The sequence below is a fragment of the Thalia democratica genome, chromosome 3 (genome assembly GCF_965202585.1).
Source record: "Thalia democratica chromosome 3, ktThaDemo2.hap1.1, whole genome shotgun sequence".
In the NCBI taxonomy this organism is placed as follows: Eukaryota; Metazoa; Chordata; class Thaliacea; order Salpida; family Salpidae; genus Thalia; species Thalia democratica.
Window position 1 is genome coordinate 49,120,873 of NC_139167.1, and position 6,000 is coordinate 49,126,872.

Here is a 6,000-nt window from a genome sequence, read left to right on the forward strand (position 1 = left end):
TTAATTGTTTAAATTATTTTACAATTAATTTTGAAAAAATAAAACAATTAAGCATAAATCTGTAACTTGGAATATGAGTAAAGTAGTGATAGTTTATTTAATATATAAACTTACCTAACATAAAAGTTTATTTAAGATATAGTTTGATCTGCAAAAATGTAATAATAATAAAATAAATATTAGGCATCATAAGTAGAGAACTACAATTAAGATTTTCATAGGTTTAATGTATAGTTATAAATCAGTATAAGTTACTTCTGCACAAATTTAAAATATTATCATAGATAAATACAATTGTCAAGTGTAGGGTAGGCACTTAAACTAACTTGTTACCAAAATAATACTTAAAAAGTTTCTAAAATAATGCATACATAATAACTATAGTTAGAGATATGCTTTTATATTTCAAAAACTATGCATTAGCTGAGTAAGTATATGATTACAGGGCAGGTATAGATGTTGTATATGTTTAAAGAAGTATTCCAGTAAAGGGAATGTGCGAAAACATGCTTTGAAAGCTCATGAACTGAATATTAAAAGCAAAAAATATCAGGTAAGCAGTTAATCAAAAAAACAAATAACAAAACTGCTACATTAATTTAATTCGAATATATCTGTAAGTTAAAAGTAGTTTTTTGTGGATTGGACTAACAAGAAAATTGGCATATTTAGCATGGTATAAAGTGTAAAATTAAAATAATAAGAAGAATTAGTGTGAAACTGGATGTCATGCCCTAAAGTCTTATAAAGTGATAAAACGAATTAATTGGAGACATTCTTTCAAGTTGAAAAACTATCGCTTTATCAGAATCAATTAAAATTATCACATTTTCTAATAAATGATTAGACTTTTAAATATTAAACAAAAACCTAATTAAAAATGTCATTTATTTTGTTATGTTTTAACTTAAAATTAAAGTAAAATATCGATAAAAAATGTACACGTAATTAAGGAAAATAATTTAATAAAATTAAAATATAATTAAGCAATTATTTTTTAACTTTTTGTTTCCTATAAGTTAAAATTAAATTTCGATAGGTTATTATTTATAGGATATATTAACAAAAAAACTAAGTGGTGTTAAAATTAAAATGTTACATTAAAACTAAGTTATAGGATATAATTAAATAAATTTTATTTACAAACTGTTTGAGTTCATTTTTTTCTTAGTGTCAAGGTCCTTGTTTCAAACTTTCTTGTACTTTTTTAATATTTAAACAGAAAATTTAATTAATTTAAAAAATCTTCATTGTTTATAAAATATTTCAGCTTTTAAATTTCAATATAAGAAAGGCTACATAAAATATACTTCTGGATGTTAAAATAAGTTGTGCCATCTTCTTTCTACACTACTATGCAGCAAAAAATATAAAGTATATCTTTACCTCTCACTGAATCTATTTTAATCTAGATTATAAGTATACTTTTTGCTAATATCAATAGATTGTAACTAAATTTTTTTAGGAAGTTGCAGAAACAGAGTCTGAGGGGGAAGAGCGCAGCAATGAAGCTCAGCCCTCACAACTTCAAAAAACTCCTGCTAAAAGTTCTGTTAATAAATTTGTAAGTTAACTTTATTATAGGATGAACAAAAATTAATATTTAATTTTAAACTCAAATCAATATGGTTGAGCATTTTGAATATTTTCTAAAACTTGAATTATCATAACAACCTCTTACACTTATAAAATGTGATGTAATTTAATTGTCTTTATTTCGTAATTAACACTTGAATACTAAGAACAATTAGATAAAAAAAACAACCGTAAAAAGTCTAATTAGTATAAAAATTGATAAAAGTAAAAACTTAAATGATTTTTTTTTGTAAACCAAGTATATTCTTGTCGAATCAGTTAACTTTTTAAGTGTAACTTAAAAAGCTGATTTAAAATAATAAAAAATTTTATAAAAAGAATTAAACTCCTATAAAAGCACATTACGTAGTCTACCTTTTTTAAATGCTATATTATATCATCTACAACAAGTAAAAAGTAATGAGTATGAGGATCAATAAATCTTGAAATTATAACACAAACCAGGTAGAGTACAAATGCATATTGTGCGATAAGACGTATGCGAACCATTACAACGTGAAAAGGCACTACAATAACACCCATGGAAAGCTGCCTGGCAACTGTGATAAAGTTAGTTTTTAACCTTCAATAAAATAACTTTAAACTATCCATTTAGATTAGCTATCCTGCTTCTTGCATTTTTTTGATACTTTTCGTCTTACAATCTTTAATAGTTGAAGTTATTAATTACCCAATCAACTAAGCATTACAAAAAAGATTACAAACAGTCTCTGTACCTGGACCTGAAATCAAACGTAAACGAAGATAATAAAACAGATGAAGAAAATGACGTAAATAGCGAAGTTACGGATGACGTCATAGATAATAAAACCAGTGACGTATCTGAGGAAAGAAGCGATGAGGATGAGGATCTTTCTGGTATAATCATTCTATACTTTTTTACTTAAAAATATCTGTATGACAGCTAAACAATTTTTTAGAAATTAAAAGTTTTTAGTTTAAGTTTTTAGAATGCTAACATTAAAGTTTGAAACAAAGTGCGAACAGATTAAAGTCACTTCTATATGTTGTCATATAACATTTGCTAAAGCCTATAACTTTTTAATGTCAGTTTTATTTTTAAGAACACCAGCTCTTAAAATTTTAACAATTTAAAGTAGTTGGTGATTACCGAAGAAGTAATTGAAATTATGATAAAAATAATTTATATAAATTTTATTCTTCATAAAGCTCAGAACAAACTCAAGTTTTGATATCTTCCGCTTATAATGTTATTATTGGTATGCAAATAAATGAGCTTATTTAAACCAATGCTATAATTAAAGAAAATTAAATTTAGTCTTGATTAACAAAATAGACTAAATAATAAAGTGTTTGTCTTTACCACCAGGCAGTGAAGACAGCAAGGAAATCAGTCAGTTGGAAAGTTGTTATTCCGAAAACTCTGCAAATGAAGATGATGAAGAAAGTAAAGACGATCAAGATGATAGCGAAGATCATACGAGCGATGATGGAAGTAGCGAAGGTGAAAAAAACGAAAAAGATGATGATAAAAACAGTTAGTAATTTTGTTATTTGACACTAAGTTGCCAACAGTTGACCGATAAAATATATTTTATTTCGGTTATAAATTCATTAAATAGAACTGGGTAAATGTTAACCAAACAATGAAACAACTTCATAGATATTCGCTTTTAATTATATTATCTGCACTCCTGGTAATTTAGTAGATATTAGTTTTCATAGTTACTGTTAAAAATGTAATTGAAATTTTAATCAATAATTATATTAATCTGATAAGAAAATATTTAACATATGCTTCCCTAGTAAATCACTTATCGTTCGTTCTTATTGCAGTTTTTTTTTTCTTTTGATTTATTGTGTAAGAGAAAATACAACTTAATACTTCAAGAGAATGAATGCATACATTTTTTACTTAAATATTAATATGTAAACAAATTACATTATTTAATACAAACTACATGCTAGAAAATATAAATTTTAAAACTAATGCAAAACCATGTAGGTACGGGTCTCTGTGAAGATAAAATTGTAGCAATAGAGGAGACTTCTAAGGAGGAGAAAAATGAAACTGAAGAAGTAGAAATGAAAGAAGCTGGAGACATTAAGGAAAATGATGACCGTGCAGAAGTTACTGAAGGCGTGAAAAACGATCAGATGGGGGTAACTGATTTGAAGGTAAACATTTTAAAGTTTGATAAACAAAAATAAAGTTTTTAATTAAACTTCAAAAAGGAACTATTTGTTTAAATCTTTTTTTATCCAACAACTTTTCTTTGTAAGTTTAATGAAAAATGTTTAAATACATAGTCCTTAAGTTTAGCCGTAAAGAAAAAAAGCTTAAGTTATGATAAAACAGTTTAAATGAAAGTTGTAAAACATTATATCCTAGTCTTTTTAAATCACTTTTTGAATCAAAGGTTAAAAGAATTAATAACTAGCTACCTAGTTAAAATTGTTAACTTCAGCAGTAAATAGCTACTAATTTTTCAGAATTGGGAACAAAAATCTGCAAAAGAAATAGAGTAACGTTATCATGTGAATGCAAATACCTCCGCCTGAGTTAATTTTGTACCTTTGTTTTTATAACCTTTTTAAAATTGTTTCGTTTGTTTTTTGTTTTAAGCTGCCATCTGTGTTTAGCTATATTTTGTGTTATAAATTAACTCTAATTAGTTATTATCGAGTAAATTGAGCATTATATTTTGCCATTTCTTTTCCGCTCTATTGTCTAATAATTTCTATCAATAAATTAATCGTAAGAAGTTTTCTTTTTATAAAAAGTATATGTAAAATGTTTTTTAGATACTAAAAATGGTAGATAAATTTATATAAAGCAAAGTATATTGCACAATAGTAATCATGAGTTGTGCAACGTATATTTACAGTTCTACTGTGCTGTTGGTGAATTTTGAGTTAAACATAACAGTATAACAATTAAAAAAAAGTTTAAAAAGCCAGTTATTTTTAAGGTTTCTGAAGAGATTCTCGCCAGTGTTGAGTAACTCGGGTTTTTTTTTTGCTCAAGGAGTCTGGAGAATTTTTTTATCAGTTTTTTATTTAAATAAAACAATTAAGATACAAAGTATGTAAGTTCAAGTTTATTTTTACCCCTAAAAAATTTTAGAATCTGCATTTCCTGTAAAAAAATAATTTAAATATGTTAGTGCTTAAATTGTAATTTATAAGAAAAACTAAAAAATAAGAATCATATAAAATCACGTTTTAAAAATAATTCCAATAAGTTTTTAGTTAAACAAACAAAATAATAACTTTTTTACAAAGGTAAGAAAAAATTAAAACAAGTATCAACAAACGTTTTATACCTCTAAAAAGAAGCATTGTATTTGTTGCGTTAAAACAGCGGTTCTAACCTTTTTTACGTTTTTTACCCCTTTTTAAGAGATTATTACCAAATTTACCTCAAAAATACAGAATAATGATTAATTTACGGAAAAGTAATAAATTTTTTGAGCTTGAAGCTTATCAAATATAAAGATGGTAAAATTTAATGAGTCTATTTAATCTAAGACCAATTAAAAACATTGATATACATAACTTGTAATAAAGAAAATTTACTCCTTAGTTTTAGAGCATAAAATAAGGTAATTTACTCCAGGTTGAGAATTGCTGTATTAAAACGATAAACAAATTGACGCTCAAAGATATAGTGTAAAACAAAGCGGTTACATGACAATCTAAATTCGGACAATTCAAATTCTAAAAAATAAATTTAAAGCACTATATCTCAATAAATATATACAAATTTGCAAAAAAAATCTAAAATAAATATGTAGATCTTGATAAAATCTACAAGCCACTTTTTTATCTTTGGTAAATTCTTAAATATTTTTCGAAATATTTTAAAATTACTAATAATAATTTTATTTAATTATTAATTTTTACTTTAAAAGCAATATCTCAAAATATGTTTCACGTATTGCAAATAAAATGTATTTTTTATATTTGATTAATATACATCACTTTTTTATTTGTGGTCCTTTCAATTTTTTTAATTTGAACTGAAGGATTTTGAATAGTCGTGCACCCTAACAAAGCGATCCTGTCTTCAACTATATACCAATTTAAAAAATTAACTAATTTGAGCAAAAAATAAAATTCTAAGTTAGAAAAATTATTTTTGAAAACATGCAATTAATTATAAAAACTTTGGATTTTTTTTAGAATGATTTATGAGGAAAGTATAAAAATTTAAATACTTTTTTTAGATAACCTTTTTATGAATTAATTTGATTTAAATTCTAACTAATACGTTAAATCTTAAATATAAGTGCTTTATTATCTTATTATTTTACATACTAAGAAGCAATAATCGTTATGTAAGTGTAAATTACATCAAAACCTACAAATCTCAGAGAAAAAAAAAACACTTGAAATGAACACTATTTTTGTTTATAAATAAAATGAAAGTTTACATTAAAT